The 25,035-nt window shown below is 42.5% G+C and overlaps 1 protein-coding gene across 2 annotated transcripts in view; it reads left to right on the top strand.

Annotated features, from left to right (window-relative positions):
- Positions 1–25,035, top strand: part of erfl1 (Ets2 repressor factor like 1) — a 48,909-nt gene that overhangs the window by 7,961 nt on the left and 15,913 nt on the right. The window contains exons 1-2 of one of the 2 annotated variants that reach the window (XM_023261774.3): positions 1,761–1,886; positions 5,756–5,917. The gene's annotated coding sequence lies outside the window, so the exon portion shown is untranslated. Of the gene's footprint in view, positions 1–1,760; positions 1,887–5,755; positions 5,918–25,035 lie in introns of those variants that run through there. The other variant, XM_035944216.2, reaches the window with a different exon arrangement.

The raw sequence follows: 25,035 nt of genomic DNA, 5'->3' as shown, positions 1-25,035 counted from the left end.
AGCAGTGATAGAAGGCTGAGATCAGCAGCCGACACTAGAGGGCGATAAAGAGGTGCATGGATAGTTATGTGAATGTGTGATAATGTGTGTATGGCTGTGGTTGTGGCCATGGCCATGTTCTACTATTAATGCTCCATTCATTCAGTGCATTGGCCCCCAAATAGATCTGTTTTCTGTTGTGTTTGTAAAATAACTGCTTCAAACACAAGTAATTTAGGTGAGTCAGGGGCAGATGGCCTTTAAAAAAATATCAATTAGGATAGCAACTGATACCTACAGGAAATAATATGAAATAGATTACAGCAAATCCTCAATCAGAGATGTTCTGTGGTATTTTTACTCAAAATTGTGGCCAAAAATGTTCCTGTTGCTCTGTTTTCATTTGCCTATTCTCAAACAAAATACTTGTTGCTAGGAGTTTACTTCTGCCCAACACTCATACATGAGATATGGAAAAAATACTGTCTAAATAGTTCCTTTCATGTGGTCCTTCATGTTTTGACCCTTACCCTCTTCAGCAATGGTTGCATATAATTGGCAGCAGTACAAGAATATGATCTTAATCCGCTGTCAGCCTCACTGATACACCAACTTAGACACCCAGCAAAGAGCACAGTATCCCATTCTTCCTTCCAGCTCCAGCCTCCTTTTCCCATCCTTCGATCTCTGCTCTTTTCTCCTGATTCCCTTGTCATAGACTCTCGCTTTCCGCACTCAAGTGAGTTCCATAGGTTTACCTAATTGATTATTAAGTTGCTGATTGAGGATCAATTAAATAATTAAAGTTTGTTAAGGGCAGAGTCGATTTACTGGCACAAGCACCGGGGCAACATCTCTGCTTCTTTTGTATGGGTGTGTGTGTGTGTGTGTGTGCAGTTGTGTGATTTAATTTATCCAGACGTTTGATGGAAGTCATGCGATTGAGTTAAAGACAGCTTGCATTTTACTGTGTTGTGGATTTTTTGCCCGGAAAAGGTTGACAGCCGCAGTGACTTTCTTCTTTTACTAACGCCAGACAGACAGGTGGAGCTGACCTTGAGTGAGTGGCGTTTCAGGTTTCCTTTATATTCATTGAAGAAAATATTGCTGTTGATAGGTAGCATTTTATCCCTCACAGGAAATCACAGTGATTCCCCTAGTTTCAGACGTGAATCCAGCTTTAAGTTTAGGTGGAGGGTTTTTCTTTTGTGTGTGTGTGTGTGTGTGTGTGTGTGTGTGTGTGTGTTAGAGAAAACACTGTCAGGCACATGAATCCCAGTTGCACTGGCGCTAGAACCTCCTTGAAGTGGTCACTTCTCCTTGCTCGTTTGGGGGAATTGCTGAGCTACTCCAGGTGAGCAGCTTTTGGGGTCAGGTCACTGTGTTGGTGAGCACACAGCGACTCTTCAGTGCAGGCGGTTGGCGGAAGGAACCGGGATGGAGGGGCTTCTCCTGTGGCAACAAGGGGAGCCCTGCAAGAGAAAACGCTCACAGTCACAAACACACACCAGTGCACACTCACACACACACGCACAAACCTCATATATGAGACACAGGAGCGGAAACGGGTCGAATCCTACTTCAAATTCTCTTTCCTCTCGGCTTGTCGACCGGGGAAAACAAACCGACCCGAGGCACAGCGAATGGGGATTTACTAATTAACTACTTACACACACACACACACACACACACACAGATAGAGAGAGAGAGAGAGAGATGCACACCTCTTCCTCTCCTCCCTCCTCCCTCTCCCTCCCCCTCCTCCCTCTGCTCTCCTCCCCGGGTTCAGGTTGGTAGTAGTGCTGCCTCACTGGTCGCTGGCTCGGTGCGCCGTCAGAGTGAATGCGTGTGGATAGACTGGTCGCACTTCAGCCCGTGAGAACACCACTTCCCTAAAAACACAACCGGTACGTTACCATTTGCTGCATATTTTTCTTTGTCGCATATATTTTTACGGTGTGCAAAATTTCATAATGTTATTGTTTGCGCAAGGAAGAAAAAAAAAACAGAAGAAAAGTTGGGATTGTAGTCGTTTTGTGAGTGCGTTTAAAAGTCATGATAGGTGTGCGCTGGCGATGTTGCTATTCATTGTTGTAATCTCTTTTTTTTCTATTTTAAGAACTATTGTTTTGCCTGTGTTGCTGTCGGTTTTAGAGGCGGAGTGTAACCTTGCAACAAAAAAAGTTGGACCGTGCGTAATTTACGCAGCCGCTTTTTTGCCACTATTATTGGGATTTTTTTGGCTTTGTTTTAAGCTCCTAGCATGCTTTTTTTTGGAGACATTTAAAAGTTTAAAATGCTTGTTTTGCACACCGGGATGATGCTTAAATTGTCTCGTGTACAAGTGTGAAGGTGTGAAAGTGTTGGCTGTACGGGAGCACTTCTTGGGTGCGTTCAGCTGTCTGCGTTGGCCCGGATTAGCCTTTAAATGTCTCTATTTGTTAAGGCGTCCAGCTCTCACCTCCACGCCGCCGTATCAATCAGTCAATTAAACAGCCACTCACACGCAGCGAGCTGCATGAGACCTTAACCGGTTTCTCTCTCTCTCTCTCTCTGTGTCTCTCTCTCTCTCTCTCTCTCTCTCTGTCTGTCTCTGGCCCATTTGTATGTGTGGGTCAGCCCAATTTACCTTTATGAATATGTTACAAAGTGTGTGTGTGTGTGTGTGTGTGTGTGTGTGTGTGTGTGTGTGTGTGTGTGTGCGTGCGTGCGTGTGTGCGTGCGTGTGTGTGTGTGAGAGAGTGTGTGTGTGTGCGCGCGCGCGCGCGTGTGTAAGCCCTTATTTTATTTCGTCATGCTGCCTGCTTGCTGATCTGTCCTCAACTTTGCACGTGCTAATATTTTGATTGGTCTCCCATTTAATTAATCAATGGACTGACAGTGTTTCTGTTAATTTCGCCATTTGATGCCCGACTGATTTCCATCTCCCAGACAGTTTCAGTCTAAATGTAAAGAATTTCTCAACTATATATTCCGACAATTTTATTTAAGTTTCCATTTCTACACTATCCCTCCACCTTCTTCACTCCTTTTCCACAAAGAGTAGATAAATAAACAAAAATAACTAAAACCAACCTTGCTGCTAGGGTGCTTATCTGTGATCTGTGACCATCCGCCAATGTGTTCAGCGAAGGAAAATACTGAAGTTTACTCCAGCAGGAGTACAGCCAGTAATTTGTGCGTGTGTGTGTGTTTTCAGACTCGCATGGGAGTTTGTTTCAGAAGTGCATGGGCTCATCGATACAGTGCGGAGTCGAGCTTGAAAAAAAATATTTGGAATAATCTTTATTTATTTGGCTGGTCTCTCCCTCATATGTTTTTTTTTTCTTTTTAGGTGTTTGGGCCCCTTACAACATTGATGCATATTTATGTGCGCCGTGGGTGAACTCCATCAATTATTTGTGCCAGTATATTTCCAGATAAACAGTGTTTGTAAATCGATACATGCATGTAACTATTGCAGATTAAGAGATCGATCAATGGATCCACCCCAACCCCAACCAATGTTGTTTTTCTGGAGTCAGTTATTCACATCTACCTCTGAAACTTAACAGCTTGCGTGTCCGTGTGAGAGTGTGCGTGTGTGATTGAAAAACAGGAAGTTTATGTGGAATTATTTAATTTACGATTGACAAGAAGTAATTAACCCAAATATGTAAGGATATTTATTATTAATAATAATAATAATAATAATAATAATAATGATAATGCATTACATTTTTTCCTTATAAAAAGCTACGTTCGGGAATGATTTAAAATCATTTTCTTTTTATCTGTCCTCCCTCTTTGCTTCAGCCTCACACACTTCATCCTGTCTTGCGTTTTCCACATAAGTGTGAAGTTTGAGGCCAACGTGTTGAACCTATTTTCTGCGGTGTCGTCCATGAGCTCTGGCCGTTTAATTGGATTATATCCCTGTTTTTTTGTGCCGCTTCACACCGGCCGCTTCATCCGTCTCTCTGCTGTCAATACTTGGTGGAAATATTTCCGACATTAAATGGCATTTGGGGAAATTTCTCCCCACGTCACTCACCCTCCCCTTCTTGATCCTTCACCTCTGCACGGTTGGCTTTGAACTCGTTAACCCGTCCAATTTGTTAGAATATCACCACTTTAACGCTGCTATTTATTTATACCACAGACAGTTCAGGGAGAAAATTATAAATGTCCCTCCAGTTAGGACTTGTCTGCCTATACCATTTTTTCCTCAGGTAATAATAATAATAATAATAATAATAATAATAATAATAATAATAATAATAATAATAATAATAATATTAATAACAATAATAATAATAATAATAATAATAATAATAATAATAATAATAATAATAGGCTTAGTAGACCCGTTGTTATAAAGCAAGTAGCCTACATTTTCGTTTAAAACGAATGGACCCGTTTTCAAATTATTTATATCATCATTACTATGATGTTGTTATTATTATTAATACTATAATAATTATTATTATTATATCGAACGAATAACCTATTATGCACTCATTCCTTTATTTTCCAAAGCAGCTTGTTTCAACTTGAAGCTCCACTTTTTCCACACTCCGATTATTTGCTATATTCTCATCCTAATTATTTTCTAATTTATTTTTCTCGAATTCATATATTTAATTCCATCTTTAGGTCCATATTTAAAACTTTTTTATTCATTTTGTCCTTTTATCTGCGACCCACCTTTTCATTCGCCGTCACTTCCACAAACAGAAAATAGAAATATTGCCGTTTCTTTGTTCATCTGTGTATCTGTTCTTTTCGTGTTACTGATACAATCGTTATCTAGCATTTAACTCAGCATTTTCATAAGCTGCTTGAGCCTTTGTGTGCCACATATATTCAGACAATCTAACTTTCTTTTCAAGTTCCGATCGTAATTCCATGGTGTGGAATCAAGATTTTGGATGCAGCCTTTCTTCCTCCTTCTTTCTTTTCCTTGTTTTTTCTTCTTCTCCCCTTTCCTTTCCTGATTTTTGGATAAAGAAAATTGGCTTTCTTTTATTTTTCAAGACAGCCGACCTTTGGGGGCTCTCACCTCTCCTCATTTCCATCTCATTCGGAAAAGAAACTTCTGACAGGTGCGAGAGGCGGGTTTGATTTTTTAAAAATGCTCTCATCCTTAATGTGTTGTCATCTGGAAAGCAATTTCGTATGATCAAAGTGCGGCTAGTTAGTGCGGTCAATATCCTTTCCAGCAAGCTTCTCATATATCGATAACAAGACAGCAAAGCCTCTCGCCGAGCTGCGCTCTGGTCCTCTGGAACCGCTCAGTGTGCCGATAACCCCGGATACATCCTGTGCGTAAAAAAGAGCTAAAATCCCATATATATGCATAAACATTTCAAAATGCTTCAGTGTGAATAGAGAAACACTATAACTCACTCGTAAAGATTCTGTGGGGATACTGTAGAAACATGAGGAGAGAAACAAATGCATTCTGGTGCGATAAGGTCATTCACAAATGAGCGCAATAAAGACGCGCTAAGTCATTATGGGAGTATTTCTCATACTGGCATCTCTTCCTCCCGCTCGCTACCTTCGTTACTGTATGACAGTAAGAAGTAAATAAGGTGATTGATCTGTGGTCTGTGAGACAGCAGTTGTCCTGCGGGAAAACATCAGAACAACTCTGATACCGCCACCTCTCCTGTCTCCTAGACTTGAATTAATTTTACTCTCTGATTTGGATGAAGAAAAGAAAAAAGTCCGGTAAGAATGATTTATTATTTTTTTTTATCAGTCTCACTTTTTTTTAAATCTTGTTTTTTAGTGACGCCTTGTGCAGTGCGACAGCGGCACTTTCTCCATCGCCTCCTTCCGCCCGGGTCACAAACCAGCGCAGCGGCGAACAAACTCCAACTCCACTCCGAGAGACGGACGTCGGGCTTCGGCCTCAGGTGCATCTCTGAGGCGGAGCGACGCGAAGGGCCAGGTGGGTGCATCTCGTCATTATTCCTCCTCTCTCGGTATCTTAGTTTCCATTTCTTTCCTTTCTCTTATTCTTCTACAGTTTCCTACCACATTTTCTTGTAAGCTGAAACCACTCCCATTAAAAAAGTTTTCATATATTTGAAATCCGAGGTCACTTAAGGTCAATGCGTTTTACAGTTTAAGGAGTCGTGCTGTTGATGTAAAATCACCATTTTGTAGGCTCATATGACCATGTGAGATAGAAATTGTCAAACATTTCCTATAAGTAAAATTTTTATCTTAAAGATACTGAACAATGTGAAATATAGTTTCCTTCTCTTGGTGACTTATTGAAAGGGCAACAAACTGTGAAAATTAATCTAAATAAGGGTTTGATTGTGATACAGCTTTGATGCACTATGGAATTCACTTTGATTAGCTCTCAAAGTTTTTCTCATTTTTTTTTTAGAAACACCTCTTTCTTGATTTTGAAAATGTGGCTGCAGTGAAGCAAGAAAAATCAGTAAATAATCAAAGGTGTCTAATTCGTCATGCAATAGCTCTTGGCCATTACCGATCACATTCAAGATTCTCCTCCTGCTGGCCAATATCTGAACGCTTCCTACGGCTCCTCTGCGTCCTCCTAATTCTTCCTGTCTGATGTTAGCCCTTCGGCACCGTAAATTTTGTGTTTCATTATTCATAATTCAACATTCATTACTGTTTGCTAGTAGACACACTTCTACCTGTTACACTCCGAGCCTTTAGGGCAATTGAAGGACTCCTCCGTATCTTTTCCACCATCTCCAAGCCTCTGCCTTCCTTCCCCCTTCCCTCCCTCCAGCTCATCTCCCCCATCCCTCCCGTGGCCCTCATACCCCTGTCGTCTCTCGCTGCCACACCTGGTAACTACAAACTTGTACACAATAATAACAGCCAGATGTATCCATCTATCTCTCTATCTAGCCTGTCGGCAGTTAGTGAAGTGGCTGAGAGACTTGCAGGCGTGAAAGGTCAGTTAATCAATGGCGCACAATTTGACAAATCCCAGCAACTCTTATCATCCTCACGGGCGTTTAAGGCCGAAAGGAGGACCACCGAGATAAATGCTTAATCCTGGCTGCTCTGTGAGAGAGAGAGAAAGAGTGAGAAAGGACAAGCACATGAGCGCTGTGAGGCAGATGGGCATGCAGAGAGGTTAGGAGTTGAGGAGTTGTGGGGGGAGCTTTGGAAGAGTTAGAGAGAAGAGGCGAATGGAAGAAAGAAAGAAGGTGATGTGGAAGTGACTCAAAGCAAAACTGGAAGGCGAACAAATGTGCTCGCATTTGGAAGTGACAGATTCTGCTTTTGTCTGTCGCAATCAAAACAAACGGGCGACTTTGTGGCTCTCAGATCATCGAATTTGCCTCAGGCTGGACAGGCCATGCACATGCCTTCTGGGCTGACAGAGAAATTCTGGTTTGCTCTCAGTTATGGCTTTGCAGCTGTGTGTAAAGTTGAGAAAAACCTGAGGAAAACAAAGGTGTATGAGTGGTTGAATTCTCCTGTGGCATGTTAGCCCGCCTGCAGCAGTGTGCAACCAAGAGGAAAATGAGCTTTTGTCCACGAGGCTGGCCTCTTTTTTCCCTCAGTTTTTTGAGCGGCAGGGGTTTAGAAGGTGGCACAGTTTTTTTTCTTATACCCTTAACAAAGATCACCTCAGTATGACATGCCGTCTGTTGTTTTTTTTTTATTGTTTTTTTTCACTGAACTATTAGCACCTTTTTTTTAATTTCTTGTGGTTTTGCTGACATCAATCCCTGTTAGATTATTAAAAATGGCATCACTGTCACCAAAACTGATGTGTTGCATATGTGCGCGTATGCAGTTTCCATCCTCTTTATAGAGCCGGAGCTCCTTGAGCAGTCACACAGACAGATGCTCATGTCCTGTATCTCCATCTCACTACAGGTTCGATGTAATTCGATTGAGATTAGTTGAACTGGCATGACAGCAGATCCCAAGTATTGCCAAAGCACTTAGGAGGCAATGACAGGACCACATTGATGTCTACTAACACATACACAGCACTCTACAATTGGTCAGCCTTGTAGCAAGACTAACATACACACACACACACACACACACACACATACACACACACACATACACACACACACACTCAGACAACAGCAGAGATAGAGTGACGGCTGAGTCAAAGAGGTTTTGGCAAATTTCAGGATGACGAAGTTAAAGGATGAAATAAAGTCGTTGAAAGAGTGTGAAACGAAGAGGAGAGAAATGATGAAGGGACCCGGACGATGAGCGGAGCTGAAGCATGACAGAGTGCATCCAAAAATCTAAAAGAATGACTGACTCCCAGGGAGAGTGATGGAGAGAGAGGTGGAAAGAAGAGGGGAAGTGAAATAGAAAAGAAAGAGGGACAGGGAAAGGGGTAGTGGTGGTGACAAAGCGGAAGAGGCGAGCGATGGTGGAAGAAGGGGTAAAGAAAGAATGAGTGGGAGGAACGCACTGGAAGCGGGAAAAAGAGAGGACAAGAGAAAAAGGGAGCAAAGGGGGGAGGGCAAAAGAGGATAAAATGTATAAGAGTGATGTACGAGAAGAGGGTAGAGGAAGAGATTTACTAGAAGAGAGATTAAGTCAAGTTGTCCCCGGTCAGTCATTAATCCGATTTAAGAGCAATTAAGGTGAGACTGATTCCTTCCTAGAGAGAAAGAAATAGATGGAGAGGGTGAAAAGAGGGGGGGAGAAAAGAGGAGGCAGGAAGGGAGACGAGAAAAGAGTGATTGAAAGAGAAAAGTGGGAAAATAAAACAGGTGTCTGATCGCTGACTGCCAGTTAGTGGACAAATTAGAACCAATCGTGTGTGTACCGAAATTGTCACTGAAACCCAGATGAAATATTTCAAACTGTTTCTGTGATTATGATTTAAACTGAGAACAACGTACATATAAGGTGGGAAAATTGTTTAAGGTCAAACACAGTTTTTTGAAAGGTACTATAAAAGTTTGGTCGTGATTTTCCTGTACATTCTTTCACTCTTTGAAAAACAGACATTCCATGTTTTGATCAAACAGTGAATTTTTAATGACATTAGGATCATACAGAAGCAACTCGTGATTCTGTTGACTGAAGTTTCATGTGAAAACAACCCGCTGTGCCCTTTAGTCTGCATGTTACACCTCTGCTATCTGTGAGATTGTTCTTGTGAGAGACAGAAGAAGCTGTGAAGTGGAGTGTAAGGTGAAAGTACACTGGCTGTTTACCTCTCATCAACATGAGACAGCTAGGGGCAGAGAGGAGAAAAAGACAGCAGTAGAGTGAGGGATGCCGTGGACAAATCTCCTTTGAATGAAAATGAACAGCACAGAAGCAATGAAGAGTTTCCCTCCTCCTTCTCTGACTCCTACTACTGCAACAAACCCCTCCAATCCCTGTTCTTTGAGCTCTGTTGTTCCAGATGTGTATCAGGGGTCTCTGGGTCGACAGAGGGGTCCCTCCACTGCTGTAGCATTTCTATGTCTATTGGGAGATGGTGGTCCTGATAGCTCAGCTGTCTGACACATACACAACAGTACATAAATCAAATGCACACATACACACACTCACTCCATTTATCTCCCACTCAAGCAGTGCGGTGATAGCAGCCAACTCTGCATAGAGTCAGAGGGAGGGAGAGGTTGTGGTCTGTCTTGTTAAGTGGGAAAGTAATGGGTAGCTGTAAAAGGTTTACTTCTCTTACTGCCATCTCTATTGTTCAGGCTTTTCCAGTGTTTGTGCCTTCTTTGTTTGATGTGCTTGAATAGTATATAGCACACTCAGTGCATAATTGCTGTTCCATACAACTGCAGGACAACAGCATGTTATTATGAAGCTGAAGTTAAGGCAAAGAATGGAGCAAATTGAAAGCTGAGGTCGTAGATCTCGCTTGCAACATTTTCGGCATCTGAATGGAAATGGCTTTATATGATTTCATTGACTTACATCAATGGTGAATGCATTTGCGTCTCAAAAGCAGTTCGTCATTATAGGGAAAATGGCCTTATACATATCTCTTTATTTTATTTCATTTTTTAGCCTGACTTTTCTCCTATAAAAATTCTCTCTATTTTTCTGTGGCACATCTATTGCAGTTTCTGTGTACCAATCTTTGGCCCATCACAAGTCCCAGATTGAGAGGCCATTTGGCTGCTGTTGACAGGAGGGAGCAGCTATTGACAGGGCCCTGCCGGGGAGGCGTGTCTCAGGCCCCATGTCCAAAGCGTTTGTGGCGTTTAATACACTGTAGCAGTGGTCCTCACAGCCCTCACCCTGCATGCTACTGCCATAGGGATCAATATGCACTGGGTTAGAGAGAAATGGACCATCTGATGCACACTCAGACAGGGGGATGAGAGAAAAAACGAGAGAGACAGAATCAGCGGGGAGGGGTAGGTGTAGCGAGGGATTTAAAGGAAAAAGAGACGAACCGACTTGAAAAAGGGGAGATGGTGAGACCGAAAGGAGGAGAAAGGAGGAGAGGAAATGATTAGAAGCACAGTTTTAAAGACGTGGAGGCAGAGTCCTGCCCAGCACGGAGATAGATGGTAAAGGAGAGAAAGTGGTCAGTGGTTGAAAGAGACATTCAGCTGGGAGAGAAAACAGATTGGAGTGAACGGGGATAGACATTGAAAAAGAGGAAGACTCTAGACACCAGGGAGGATACACACAGGAAAGGAAAAAAGACATAAGGGAAGAGAGGAGTGGGAGATAGGAAGGGAGAGTGTGCTGGAAGAAAGGAGGGGGTGAGAAAAACAGAAGGGGGGGGTGTAGAGAGGGATGAGGAAGAAAGGAGGGGAGGGGGGGTAAAATTTCCATCAGGTTTTCAATTGGGGCAGATCAATAGTGTATTAGAGCTCACCTTGACCCCGTCTCTCCCCCCTCTCCCCGGCCCAGCACACAGGCCAAGCTACTCTCCCTCACAGCAGGGGATGGAGAGGGGGAGAGATTGCATTACGGCCTCCCTTTCTTGGACCAAAGTGGCAGAAAATGGCACAATAAAAGCAAGAGCGGACAGAAAGAAAGAGGAAAACTAAGTCGCGGCAGGCAGAAACAGAGAAAGTGGGAGACCAAGAGTAAGAGAGAGCGGAATGAGGTGGAGGAGAAACCAGCAGGTGTTGTCGTACTTGTTTGGACGGAGCTCTCTAGGAGAGGAAACTTGTTGGGCGCCAAGGTGTGTGCATGACTTGTGTGTGTTTGTATCACTCTAACGCTCAAAAGGACAGATTAAACCTGAAATATGCTGTCCACGTAAAATGCATGCATGCATACACATAAGATGAAGACACGTTTATATAATTGTGTGTCAACTTGAAACAGACTCTCTAGCTGTATAACGATAACTTGATGTAGAAACAGATACATTCATGCATTTGAATTTTTATTTTGTTAGAGTGTTGTGGTTTTAACATTATGGTCTATTTTGATGAAACGCTGTACCATTAGTTTACCTTACCTACTAAACTCTTCATATATTTATCAAACATATCTGACTGTTTAACTAGTTATATAATCAGCAGACAGAAACGTAATAATTTCTGTGGACTTTGAAGGTTTGAGCTAATTGATGAATACTTTATACTACCCCTAATAATTACCTTATATGCTATAGCCAGGTAGTGGACATTCAAGTCATCCATGTTTATTGGATTACTTTTTTAAGAGTTAAGGCCGTTGATTCCTTTTGGGTTACATGCAACAAATTCATCTGATTCTACATTAATTGTAAAATTTCCTTAACTGCAAAAGCTATTACAAACATTTTTTAGATTTACAATGAACCCACGAAGAAGCTCTACATTTGTCAACAGGATGTGACACCAAAGTATTTGCTTTTCTATTGTGCACAAGTTGCATAAACACTTAGTCGTATGAATGGTGTATGAATAACATACCAACTCACTTCATACACCATGGAAGTATCATTTAAGTGCAGTTAAATGGCACGCGAATGCTTAAATACATAGACACAATACACAAAATGTGCCTGTGCTATTTATACACAATCCCATGACATTACATTACAGCAACCACCTATCTATACACAGGCTACATAAGGTTAGCAGGACACCCTCCATCACTAAAGGACAGCAAGACTTGAAGCTCTTTCAGAAGGACAGAGGCTGGGGCCAGAGGGAGGGTAATGATGGGGGGAGAGGTTGAATAAAAAAAAATTGATCTGGGAATTTAGCATTTAGACACAGTTTACAAAGCGATATAGAGAGGAGGCAGAGGAGCAGAGGGGACCATGCGGGGGAGGACACTTAACTTTACAATAGGTCAGCTCTGCCGCTAACTCTGTTACTAACTGTAACCCTGACGTACTGCCTTCTATGCTGCGTCGTGCATATACCGCAGAAAATAAACACAAAATACCAGTTTTAGATTCTCTCAACGATCCATCTTTGGGCGAGCATGTGATTTAGCTGTTTAGACAGGAGCTTGTTTGTAAAAGCGCAGACCTACTAGCAGCACCATCCTCATCTCTTCTACCACATTTCCTAATGCTGTTCCTATTGTCACCCATCCACACTCCAGTGCACATGCACACGCCAACACAGCCGACAACAACACAGAAATGCACACACGCACCCTATGTCAGACATACACACAAACACACACACAGAGTAACACACAAACTCTGTCCCACTCACTGAGGGGGAGAAAAGGAAAGAAAAAAGGAGAGAAAAAAGAAATCGATCGCCGGGGATAGCGGTGCGCGTCGGAGGATCGTATCTTGTCAAAATAATATATTACCCTCATCCCCGCCTGATCGATGCGGTGGATTAGGGACGGAGGGCTCCCTCTCTCCCCACCTCTCTCTCCCTCTCTTCCTCCTCGGTGCTTGGTGCAGTTTAATATTTACCTCCGTGAAAGAGCGGCCGCGACGGCTCTCAGCCCTAATTGATTCCGACACATGGGGCTCTGTGCTCAGGCTGCGGATGAGAGAGGGAGGGCCGACTGGAATGCAGAGGGAGAGAGGAGAAAGAAAGAAAGAAAAAAGAGAAAGGAGGAAAAAAGAAAGATAGTAGGGAGTGAGAAAGAACCTGGGGTTAAGACAACAGTTTAAACAGCAAAACAGGAGGAAAATCTGAAAAGGGAAGACAGAAAAAAGATGTCCATAAGGAAGGAGAAAGAAGCCAGAGGAGGAAAGGAAAGGTCAGAAGTGAAAAGGCTGAGGTAAAGTGTTGAGTTAAAGAAGTGGATAGAAAGATTGTACAAGGGTGGTAGAGAAATACAGATGAACGGAGGGAGGTCAGAGAAAATATGGCTGGAAAGGTATAAGATGGAGATAGCAGAGCCAGAAGGTAGAGAGGGATGGCAATGTACTTGGCACAAATAGGAGGGAGAGGGATGAATGGAACGGATAGCGGAGAGGAAATGAATCAGGAAGAATGAGGGAAACGGAGAGAGTAGGTGGAAATGGGACAGCACATGGAAACGGCTCCAGGAGAGCAGGAAGAGAAACGGGAGGGATGAGGGCAGAGGAGAGCAAATGAGAGGGGATTAAGAGAGCGACATGAAGATGGATAGAAATGGAGGAGTGAAACATGACGGGCGGAATGTAGAGCACCAATAAAAACGCGAGAATGGGGAGGAAAGAAATAGGGGGATGATGGAAAAAAGATCCTGGCGCAGAGGTGACAGAATGATATCAGGTGGGATAGACAGAAAACAGGAGTGATAGCGGAGCGAGAGGCAAGAGGGTAGAGAGGGACCATATTTTCCGTTGAAGGAACTGGCCTGTCATGCTGTTCCGCCAGCGGAGAGCGGCTCTATAAAATACAGGGAGCAGGCGGGTCGTGTCGGGTGACTTATGTGTATATCTAGGCTCTGTCAATATTTCTTTCTGTCTTCCTTCCTCTGTGTTCCCCCTATTGCTCTCTCGCGCCTCTGTTCCTTTCTTCCATCTCCAGTTGTGCGTGCACTGTCTCTCCCTCTTTTTCTATGTGTGTGTTTGTCCCAGTTAAACACTCACTTCTTCTCTAGCATTGTTTGTTTCTCTTCATGTTTCCTCTATCATGTGGGCACATACACAAGAGGTATGAGTTTTAGAAGTCACTTGCACCTTTGAGCATTGGCGTACAAGCCAGATATGACTGTGGCACAATGACTTGAGGACTTGGCAGGCTTATATTCCCCAATGATTCTCCATTATGAGACAATACAGGCAGGATGATGAGCCTTGCAGTTAAATTGACATCGACAGAGTGCCAACACAACTATTCTCATTGATGTTCATATCATAAAGTCTTTTTCCAGATCCAAAAACAGGAAGGCAGCCACTTGTGGTTCACATCTATCACACCTACATAGCCACTGTTTTACTGCTTCTCTTCTGCATGAGTGCATGGATGAATGAATGAATGAATGCATGTGTTTGTGTACATCGCTCTGTGAGTGTACTCCGCTAGTCTCTCTCTGCCCTGGCACAGACACACCGGGTGGTAGGTTGATTTATTCATGTGGTCCCAGGGAGGATTGCACCTCCTCTTCCTCATTTGGCGTTGGTTTAGTATCCTGAACACAGGCCTGCGGAGACCTGGGTCCATGGGGGGGCCAGACATCCTGCAGATACACTGCCCCGGTCTACAACTGGTGGACACTCACAAATTACCCTGCTCTACATTTCATGCATATTTATCAGAGAAACACATCAAAACTTCTCATAACAGTTCTGTCTTGCCAGACATGTGAGGTTGCCGGTGTTGCCTTTATTAGCTGCCTAGACAGTCGTTTACCTGAAGCCTAAATGAGTCTATGTAGGACCTTGTGTAAATAATGAAAAACAGGTTTTAGTTGATGCTGTGTAAACATTTTTTTTCCAAAAATTTAGAAAAATATTGTTCATCTTCACTATAGACTGTTAGGAATTTATTTTGAGCTGCCACCATGAGTCCATGACAACCAAATGTCACTGCAGAAGCAAAGGGATGTCTAAACAAAAAAAAAAAAAAAAAAGGGCAGAGAAGTTGAACTCAAATGAAATAGAACTTATTTAGTAAGCCGAAAATTTCCAATCCGTCTCCAAGACTTCCTCTGTCTCTTTGCTATTGTTTCTTTTGCTTTGCCACCCTGTTGGCTCTCTCTCTCTCGCCCTCCCTGTCCCTGTGTCTGTTCTTTATTTACAACTCTCCCTTGCTCTCTGTAGTGGCTTAGGGAGCGGTAACAGAAGTGTCACTTGTCATTATTGGTCTAATTCAGTAATCCGTCATCGTGCACTCACTGTATGCGGCGCATTATACGCCAGCACAGCAGGTGTACTACGCACCGAGGTGGAGATTCGATTTGACACGCACACACAGGCGAGAGGGCCGACAGGGGCCGGTTCACACAGGCACTGAATCTATGTACATTTGTGTGTGTGTCTGTCGAAGAGAGGGGAAAGAGGGAAACGCAGGTAGAAAAATTGAATTTCTGTGTGTGTGATTCAAGCGTGTGTGTGTGTGTCCGTGTGTGTGGGAACATGCTGGTCTGTGTATGGACGTCTGTGGATATATGACTTTGTATTGTGGTTTCAATAGAAATGCAGCAGTCCAAGACGTCCCTGTATTGGGAGGAGACATCAGAAAGAATATAGTGACAGAACAGAGAGTAAAAATCGTAGCAAATATGAAAAGAGACAGAACAGATGAGATAGTAGTCATTTTAAATGGCATGTGCTTTAAAAAAAGGAATGTAGTATATTATCTAGGCTTTGTATCCATTCACTTAGAATCTACTCTCATCATACTTTGTGTTTGGTGAGGTATTGTTTACATTTGAAATATCGTTCTTGTCTTCAAAGTTTGTGTTCATCTATGTGCTGAATACTCTGTATACCCAGAATGCCCCTGAAACCCAGTGAACAAACAATAAGTTAAACCTGCCTGAAATAATATTGTCTGGTTTGAATATAACATCAAGTGTCCAGGATTTCCAGTATTTGTGGTTCAAGATTTTTTTATTCAACTGTGTGCTATTCTGTTGTTTTATAAAGCAGTTCAGTGAATGAAATCATTAATGTAGAAATTTTCAAGTGAAATGCACATTAAAGTTTATAGTTAAAGACTGTGTAGGCAAAGCTGTCAATTCAGTCTGATGTATACATTAAAAATTGAAATCTTTATTTGCTTTACATTTTATAGCTGAACTGCTTGTCTACTTTGGGCCACATTTTTTACAGTGTTTCTAATTTGACAGCTTATGGAGTGAAATGACAAGAACTGGTGAAGAGAGAGGGGCAACATAGGTTAAGTCATGGTGTGGCAAAGTCAGCCTGTTGCTGTGGTCAAGATTATGATCCATACATCCTTAAAGGAAGGTGCCAATTTAATCTTGTCCTGGTCTATCTGTTTTTCATATATGGGCAAACATATGGGCATCAAAATCTGGGCAGACACAAAATAAATCATTTTTATTACTGATTGCTTTTATTTCTCAAGTTGATTTTTGTATTTTTAATCATTATCCTGTCAATGCTCTCTGGTGGTCAAATCCGGTAAAGGTCAGTGTCTTTAAATGACCTCAAATTTACAGATTTTATTTCATAGACCATAGTTTGACATTTCAGTAACACAGTTTCTCATTACTTATGTGCTGATACCAATGCATCTGCAATGAGCTAACAGGATTCTTGCCATGTGCACCCTGCTTTGTACAGTTCAGTGTTCAACAACTCCAGCCCACCAATTTTAAATTGAATCCACCTACGCTTTGGTGCAAGGGTGTGTCCAGTTAAAACAACGACAACGGCCAGCATTTTACATCACATTGACAGTCCCATCTCCCCTGGGTTCCAGGATTGTGCCAACTGCATTCTGGGTAGGAGAGTTCTTTTCATGTGAACCAGTGTAAGAGTCATGGGGTTTAAGGTTAGCGATGGTGGAGCTTCCACTTGTCTCTTTATCACTGGCAATTTGTATGTGAGCACACACCTCTGTAGTCCCAGCGGACACAGTGGATTTCATCAAGGTCTTAACCCCACAAGGCTACAAATCCGGTTACCACTGTAAGTGTTTTAAACAGTTTAAACTCTCAGAGTGCTCCATGCTGCGTCTCGGCCGTGTACAAGTCACAGCCATATCACACTGAACCATATGAGTCTAACTGCATTTACTCCACTTTTTCTGTTATTTTATTTTTGCTTCATATAACACCTGCCATTTCCACCGTCTTATCAAACGCCGGCTCTAACTCTGCTCCAAGGGGATTCAGTGCTATTGTTTTGCGAAAAGTTTTCAGGTTGGGTTTATTGATTCATTTTCAGCATTCCTTTTTTCATTAAGAGCAAGTTAGTAAAATATCATCTTTTTATGTGATTTGGCTACCCCCCAACTTTTGTCCTTGGATTTTAACTTTCTGTTTACTGTAGAATCTGACTGTGTCAGTGTGAGAGCCCCTGAAAGTGATTGGTCGTAGTTTGTAGGCTAACAATGCTATTACAGTCAGAATAACAACTACAAATAAACTGATAATATAGGTATTCATCATAGCTGGTAGGAGTTAATTATAATATTTTAATTTCAATTCACTAGTATAATTATTTGGCCTAAATATGTGGTGAACCTTGGTCAGCTGAATCGTCCACAACATCAAAGTGTGACTGAATAGAAAGTGACAGATAAAATAAATATAACTGAAATTGGAAGTTTAGTGTTTTTAAATAAAGCATCCGAAGTTCAAAATGGTGAGATGAAAACCATTTTGCAAAATGGAGGGTTTTTTTTGTTTTTTTTTTATTAAGACAAGGCTTCAACCTTAAAAATACCTAAAATATCACCATTGACTCTAAACACACATCGTTGCTCCTTTGAGGTCAAATTAATTATGCCGTCCTGTTTTTCATAATCCCGCTTCGTCCAATAATAAAAAAAATAAGAAAAAATAAACCTAATTGTTTTCTCAAGCATCGCGATAACTCATCCCTCATTAAACCCTTCAGTTAATTCTCATCAGATAAAGACAGAGAGAGGGTTTAACAAATTTGGAGAATTAGGAGATAAATCAGATAATTCAAATTCAGATAGCATTTTGAATTTTTAAAAAAAGTAACAATCCGCCTTCGTTTCGGTCTAATAATAACGCTGAAACATGAGCAACACATGACTTGTATCTGCGCAATTTACGCGCAGTCTAAAGTTATTTGTAACGCGTTACAAAAGTGTTACCGTCCAGTTACCATCGACTGGAAACAAATGATAAAAGTTAAAGTTGAAGATCTCCTCATTTCGAAGTTGCGTACATTTTCATACATACATCCCACTTCTCTCAGCTGCACCTCGCTTCCTACACATCTGGGACGAAACGGGGGTAAAAAAGGTCAATCTCAAAAATCCACTTTGGAAAACCAGCGACCTAATTCTGTTGGCTTATGCATATAAACAATTTGAGGATAAAAACGTCACTAAAATCAATAGACTGCGCTTATGGACATTAGCGCACTAATTGATAATTTAGTCTATGGAGAAAGAGACCTTTGATTTTATCTGCTGCGGTTGCTTGCTTGATGATGATCACCGACTGGGGGGTTATTTTCCATTATATGATCCGGGATGATCAATACCGGTCAATAACTGTGATCCTCTTCTTCTTCCATCAGCGCCATAATGTGTCCATGACGAACAACCTATAGGCCGTGCAATGGTTCTAATGTTCAACTATAATAGTCGGAACTCACTTTGACTTTGTTGTGATTTTTACTATAGCACCCTTCAAAATAATGGCACACAATAAGCTGATTAAACCAGCTTGGAGTTATGCGGGTAATGACATCATTATTGCTTTAAAAAAAGGTGGGGTATGACAAAGTTAAAAAAGAAGCAGGAGGAGGAAGAGGCAGGACGAAGAGGAGGAAAGTAAGGAAGGGGCGAGGAAGGAAAGTGTTTGAATTATTATCCTGTATATGCTTGAGTGGACATGAGACAGAGAGCAGGGGGGCGATATGGCGAGTTGTTGAAGAAAAGATGAGAGGTAAGGCCGAAGGTGGGGAGGAGAGAGAGAGAGAGAGAGAGAGGGGGGCTGATGATGAATGGAAGGAGAACAGGGATGAGAGACGGAGCAGCATGAAAGAGTACGGTGCGCGGTCCCGCTCCGAGGATGATGAAACGTTAATTAAAGTAAACGAGCTACCTGAGCTCCCCGGCTAACCCCCTGTCACACTCTGTCAGGAGACAGAAAGAGGGGAGGGAGGAGAGGAGAGGAGAGGAGAGGAGAGGAGAGGGAGGGTGGAAATTTGACTGAAGAGGAGAGAAGTTGGATAATCCAGCTGTGGCTTTTAGTTCAAGGTTGATTGCCGTCACAGATTTTAAACATCTGCTGACCAACATATATTTATTGATCCATCTTATTAGCCTGCGTGCTATTTATGCATCACTCCTTGTTCTCTGCATTAAATTTGTCCGAGCTTCCTGCAGGATGCACTGAGCTCTTTATTGCACTGATATCACATCTGGGAACTTAACATTTGGATGTCTTTTGTCCGTCAGTAATTGCAAAACCATTTTTTAACAGAATAAAAGTAGGCCTAATTTCCAAATCAGTCGCCTTGAGAGAAAACTCCCATCCTCTCGTTCTGCATATATGTTCCAGCCTGTGCTCCTCTGTGTATAAGCCTTATTTCCCGTTCAGTCCACGCAAGGTTTATCAGCCAAGATCACCTTTGTTTCTTTTTAATGCTCATATTCATTCAATTAATCTGGGCTCTAATTCGTTTATATATTTATTTACTCGGTCTCGCTATCACTCTCTTCTTTTTTTCATCTCTCTCCAACGATTATCCTGGCGTCTAATTAGAAATCGATGCTGCTGGGCCGGCGGGTATTTGCAATGTGTTTGTGGACGTTGAGAACAATTCCCCGGACAGAAAAGACCGAGAGAAGAAAGAGAGAGGAAGAGGAAACGCTACACTACACTGCACTGCACACACACACACACACACACACACACACACACACACACTGACAACCGACTTTACTGCTTGCAGCCATTCTTCTTTCTAAAAAGCAGTAGCTAAGTTTAAAAAAAAAAAGAAAGAATGCAAGGAAAGGGAAAAATGAAAAGAAAATCATTTTTTAACGACTGACGCCAGGGATTTGTGGAGAATTGTTGAGGACTGTTTCCCCGTCTTTTAGGAAAACAAACAAATCTCGAAGTGGAAAAGCACTTTAAATGTGATGGCCTGCATCTAACCCCAGTTCGTGCTTTCCCCAAAAGTCGAAGGAGCCAATTCATCACAAGGTTATAACACTGCAGTGTGCTGAGCCTCGATGTGCACTACTACTGCAATTATTATATGCATTTATTAGGCTTTCAAATGCAGCATCGCGTGTTGCATATTTGCACATTTGGCATGCGTTAATGTCATTTTTGCGCAGACGAACTGGTTACATTTCCCAACAATCCATGCGCATTAGTCCCTGAATAAGTTTCAAACTCAGTGAGAAAATTCTGTTAAACTCAAAGTGGACTGTACCACACATTCTCCACCTCTCTATTATCATCACGACCCTGCCTTGGATCGTTGTGTGCCATCGCTGCTCATACCGAGCCGCCGTCGCCTCCTCTCTATCGTGTCCCGTGGAGAGGAGTCGGAACAGAGGCGACGGGTTAGCGCCATTACCGGAGCCAGTCGAACCTAAACGAATTAGCGGCAGCCAGGTGAAAAAACGGAACATGTTCCAACCAAGTAAAAAAAAAAGAAGAGAGAGAGAGAGAATGAGAGCCTGGCACTTTTATTAGTTCAGCTTTACACCACAGTGTGTTTACCGTCTGTGCGCAACGTTTTATTGGCTCCCTCCATAATCTGTTTTTCAGACGCCGTTTCTCTCTGTTTTCTGTGTTCATCATCCCAAACGAGATGCATCACTTTCTCTCCCTCCCTGTCTCTCTCACTCTGCTTCTGTTTCTCCTACATGGGTTCACCAGTCAGGAAGTGTCATATCGGGAAATACAGTGTTGGAGTGTCACCTCCCTCTGCATGATGAGGAAAACTGAATAACTTGCTTTTTCTCGTTGTTGCTTCACATTTCATCAACCCCTGTGATGCTTTACTTGTGCCAAAACTATCAGCCTGCTCTCTCTAGTGTGTGAATGTGTGTGTGTACGAGTGTGTGTGTGTCTTTGTTGCTCTGTGCTGTATAGCACTGAGCCATATTTGTGACTCCATCCTTGCATTTTCTGTCAGTCTATCTTTCCATCTTGCACGCTCATTAAACGTCCCACCCTCCCTCACACACACACACACACGCACGCACACACACACACACACACACTCCTCTCTCTCTGAGTCTCTCCCTCTCCCTCTTCTTCTTCTTCCTCCGCGCCTCACGCTCCCCTTGCCCGTGGCTATATGATCGTGAAAAATGTGTTTACAAAACTCGCTCTCTTGCAGATCAAACCGTACGGACGAATCAAAGACTTTGGAGAGAGAGGCAGAGAAGAAGAAGGAGGGAAGAGAGAGAGAGATAGAGAGAGAGAGAGAGAGAGAGAGAAGGGGTAGGAGCAGAGGGTGTGTAGAGGCCTTATAATTTTAAAATTCTCTATGTGTTATTTTCTGTTTTTTTTTCTCCTCATGTGTGTGTCTGTCTGCATCTCCTCTGGTAATACAATATCTTTAAGGCCCCCAAAACAACTATCTGTGTCTCACAGTTAAACATGAGATAATGCAATATTGATGTCTCCTTGTCTTTGCTATAACGCAATACTGGGCCCATTCTGGCTGGACACACGAACGTAGGCCGATAGTGCCCTTGCACTTAAAAGAATTACTGTGCTTCTGTAATAAATTTTAGAGGGATGCTACACAAATATCAAGTCCCTAAAGGAATAGAAGTAGCTAGTGAAACCATAAGAGTTAACATACTCCCAAAGCAGCATCAGGTCACCTTTCATACTAAGTATTCAGTACGAGACACACATGAACTGAAGATTGGACTTTATTAGTTTTCAACTGAGTGAGTTGTTTTTCTATGCTTTGGGTTTCTAAAAGACGCACAGCGCACATGTTTCTGGTCTCACTTTAGAGTGCCTTGGTGTCACTTTGTAAGTCTTCACAGTTATGAAGGCTGCCTGCATGCACTTCATTTTGTTGATGTAAGAGATTGTGCTGTTGATGTTCCTCCTGTCTTCCATTTCTTCTTCTTTCATTAAGGTTGTTGGACTGTGAAAACAGCAGGGACAGCAGCGGAAACAATTATCACATTTTATTGTTTTGACAGTGTTCTATATTAATATTCAATCAGCTATTCAAGTCTTATGTGATATTGTACATAAGGTGGCATTTTTAAATTTTTTAGTAAAGTGCAAAATCACTGTGACATCTAGGGAAATGCAGAGCAGAGGTAAATATTATTTTGGTTATGGAAGTAATACATCATCATCATGTGCTCACCAAGTGTGCAAATTTTGTCATTCAAAGAATAGACGTCTCTCTTCATGTGTCAAATTAATTGAGATCAGGCTCCTTCAGAAGGTGCACGGGCTTCATGAGTAGAGGTGAGGACTTATTTTTGAACTGAAAGATCTTATTCCTGCCTTAATGTTCATGACAGAGGTTTGACGGTTATATGAGGAGAGAGTGTCTCAAATTAGAGGACATGAAGAAGACATAAAAAGAGACACGGGGACACGGGAAAGGGAAAAAGAGTGCGAGGAGATGCTGGCGAAGGGGGAGAGGGGAGGGGAGGGAGGGGGACAGACAGACAGGCAGGCAGGGGGAGCGATTATAGCAGGGTTTATGTATGAGCTATTGATTGAGTCGGTGGTGACTTCTTGAGTGGTTAATTCGGGAAGTGAGAGCGATAGAGAGAGTAACTCACTGACCAGAGAGGGGAGGGGGGTGTATGGGGGGATAAAGAGAGAGATAGAGAGAGCGTGATGAGGGTGAGTAGAGACACAGAGGGAGAGAGAAGTGCATTTCCTCAGGTAAAAGTGTGGAAAACAAGTTAGCTTTTTTTTTTTGCTAAGAATGTGCTGTGGTGCTTAGAGGACTATTGACATTATTATCCTGTTTGAGTATTAATAGTAATATAAAAGACGGATCTTACTCAAAACTCTGTATAGAAGGACCGAACCCTTCCCATTGGCACAAACAGTGGATGCTACTGAATATAGAAATGGCCATAAAGTGTTTCTGCATTACAAGGCAAGGACATATTTTAGTATTTAAGGGCTTATGTATGAGCAAGGCGCCTTTTGTTTACCAAAAAGTCACTGAACGACAAAGAAAAAATGTACAAAGTTGAAAGAATGCTGCATAGTGACATATACTTGGAGTCAGTTAGACCACAGAGGTTGAAAAAGCTGTTAAAAAAACATAAATTCAAATGGGCTTATTTGGGACTTTGGAGGGATATTTGCTAGACTTTACAGAAAAGGTCTCGAACCCCAAACCATCTCTCATTTTCTGCAGCAGACATCTGAATCATATTGGTTTAAGAGTCAGTATTCTGACGTAGGGAAAATACTGTTAATTGCCAAAGTGATAAAACTTTAGGTGTGTTTTGAGCTGTTAAAGTCTCCTACGTGAAATAGGAAACAGCAACACTGTTATAATATTTAAAAATGATGTAGAAGTACGTTCTAGTGGCCTTACAGCCTCTGTGTGACTATACTTCAGTGAAACATCCACACATTTCATCCACTCATTTGCAGTTTCTTTTTAAAGTTCATTACAGAGTTGTTAGTCTGCTTTCACATCTTAAACAAACTTAAGCTCAGTTTAAGCCAATGTTGGTATTTTGTCTTCTCTCTCTTTTTTTTCAGACATTGCAATCACCTTGCCTCTCTCCATTACGCCCAGAAACAGGCACACACTCCTTTTCTTTTCTATAGGTGTGAATTTGAGCCCATAGGACACTCATCTGCTGGAAACAACAGATGGTTCCCTTGTTCTCACCCTATCACCTTGTCTGAGGAAGTCAAAATCAAGAGCAACAACTTGGACTTGGGAAGAAAGGTGGCGTGTGCGTGTGCGAAGTGTTTTGGGGTGCGAGTCTGGTGCAGGCTATACCCTGGATACTTTGGTTATTATTCTAAATCTGTCCAATGCATATTCGCCGGCAGTTTCGTTTGCAATGCATCTCGGTTTTGTTTGCAGGTAGGATATCCTGCAGTGAAATTCCGAAAAAGCTGCGCGCGTGCGTCGGCTACGTGAGTTTGGTTTTTTTTTTGCCTGTGCGTGTGTGCGTGCGCGCGCGCGCGTGTGAAGGTCAGCTCGCCGGCGCAGTTTCTTTTCCTATTTCTCTTCCCTCTCGCGCAGGTTTTGATCTCTCAGCCGCGAGATCAAAGGCGCTCTCTGGCTATTAGTCAGCGCGAGCCATTGATCCCTCATCGATCCACGCGAGACACAGCCGCCCCGTGAACACCGCGCGAGGCTCCCCAAAGCTCCTCCCGCGCGTCAGGAGAAAGAGAGAGAGAGAGGGAGAGAGGGAGAACGCAAAGGAGGGAGGTGGAGCAATGTGTGTGTGTGCGTGCGGGTGTGTATATTTTTCTACTGGCGCAGGCAGAGTCAAACTCGAGCTTTTTCTTTGCCGCGGGACATGAAACAATGAGGCTCGAGCCGGTTTTAATAAAGCGCGCTTTCCCTCCTTTCAACTCTGGCGCGAGGCGGACGAGCCGGCAGCGGAGAGCGATCGATAATTAATGACGATGAATAATTTAACCCTATCGATTGATACTTTTTCTTCATCCTTTCCCCCTCTTCTTTTCCTTATTTTCTTAAGGCCAGCGTTCTATATCATACTAATAGCCTACCGTTTTCACGCGCTCGACATCCTCATCTCCACTCACCTCTTCTTAAACTTGTTGGAGTTCTTCACCTTTCGCCAAAGTCCGAAAAAACAAGTTTCCTTATTTACCACAGGATATGGTGGTCTATTTATGACCCGAGCTGGAGTCTCAACTTCACCCGACTTGTCCTCATGAATGGAACTGTCCTTTGCATGATTTTAGTGGCTTGGTGGTAGGTTTATTCTAGATGTTTCTTATTATCAATAAAAGCAAAACTGCTAATCAGACATATCTGGATTCCTCTTACACCACTCAGATGGGCAACAAATGTGTATTAGTCCACGACTGAAAGTAGTCCCCAACAAACTATGTGAAGTGCTACGAGATATTATG

The sequence above is a fragment of the Amphiprion ocellaris genome, chromosome 9, assembly GCF_022539595.1.
Source record: "Amphiprion ocellaris isolate individual 3 ecotype Okinawa chromosome 9, ASM2253959v1, whole genome shotgun sequence".
NCBI lineage: Eukaryota > Metazoa > Chordata > Actinopteri > Pomacentridae > Amphiprion > Amphiprion ocellaris.
Note: the sequence above shows the minus strand (reverse complement) of the source record. Positions and strands in the feature narration are given on the sequence as shown.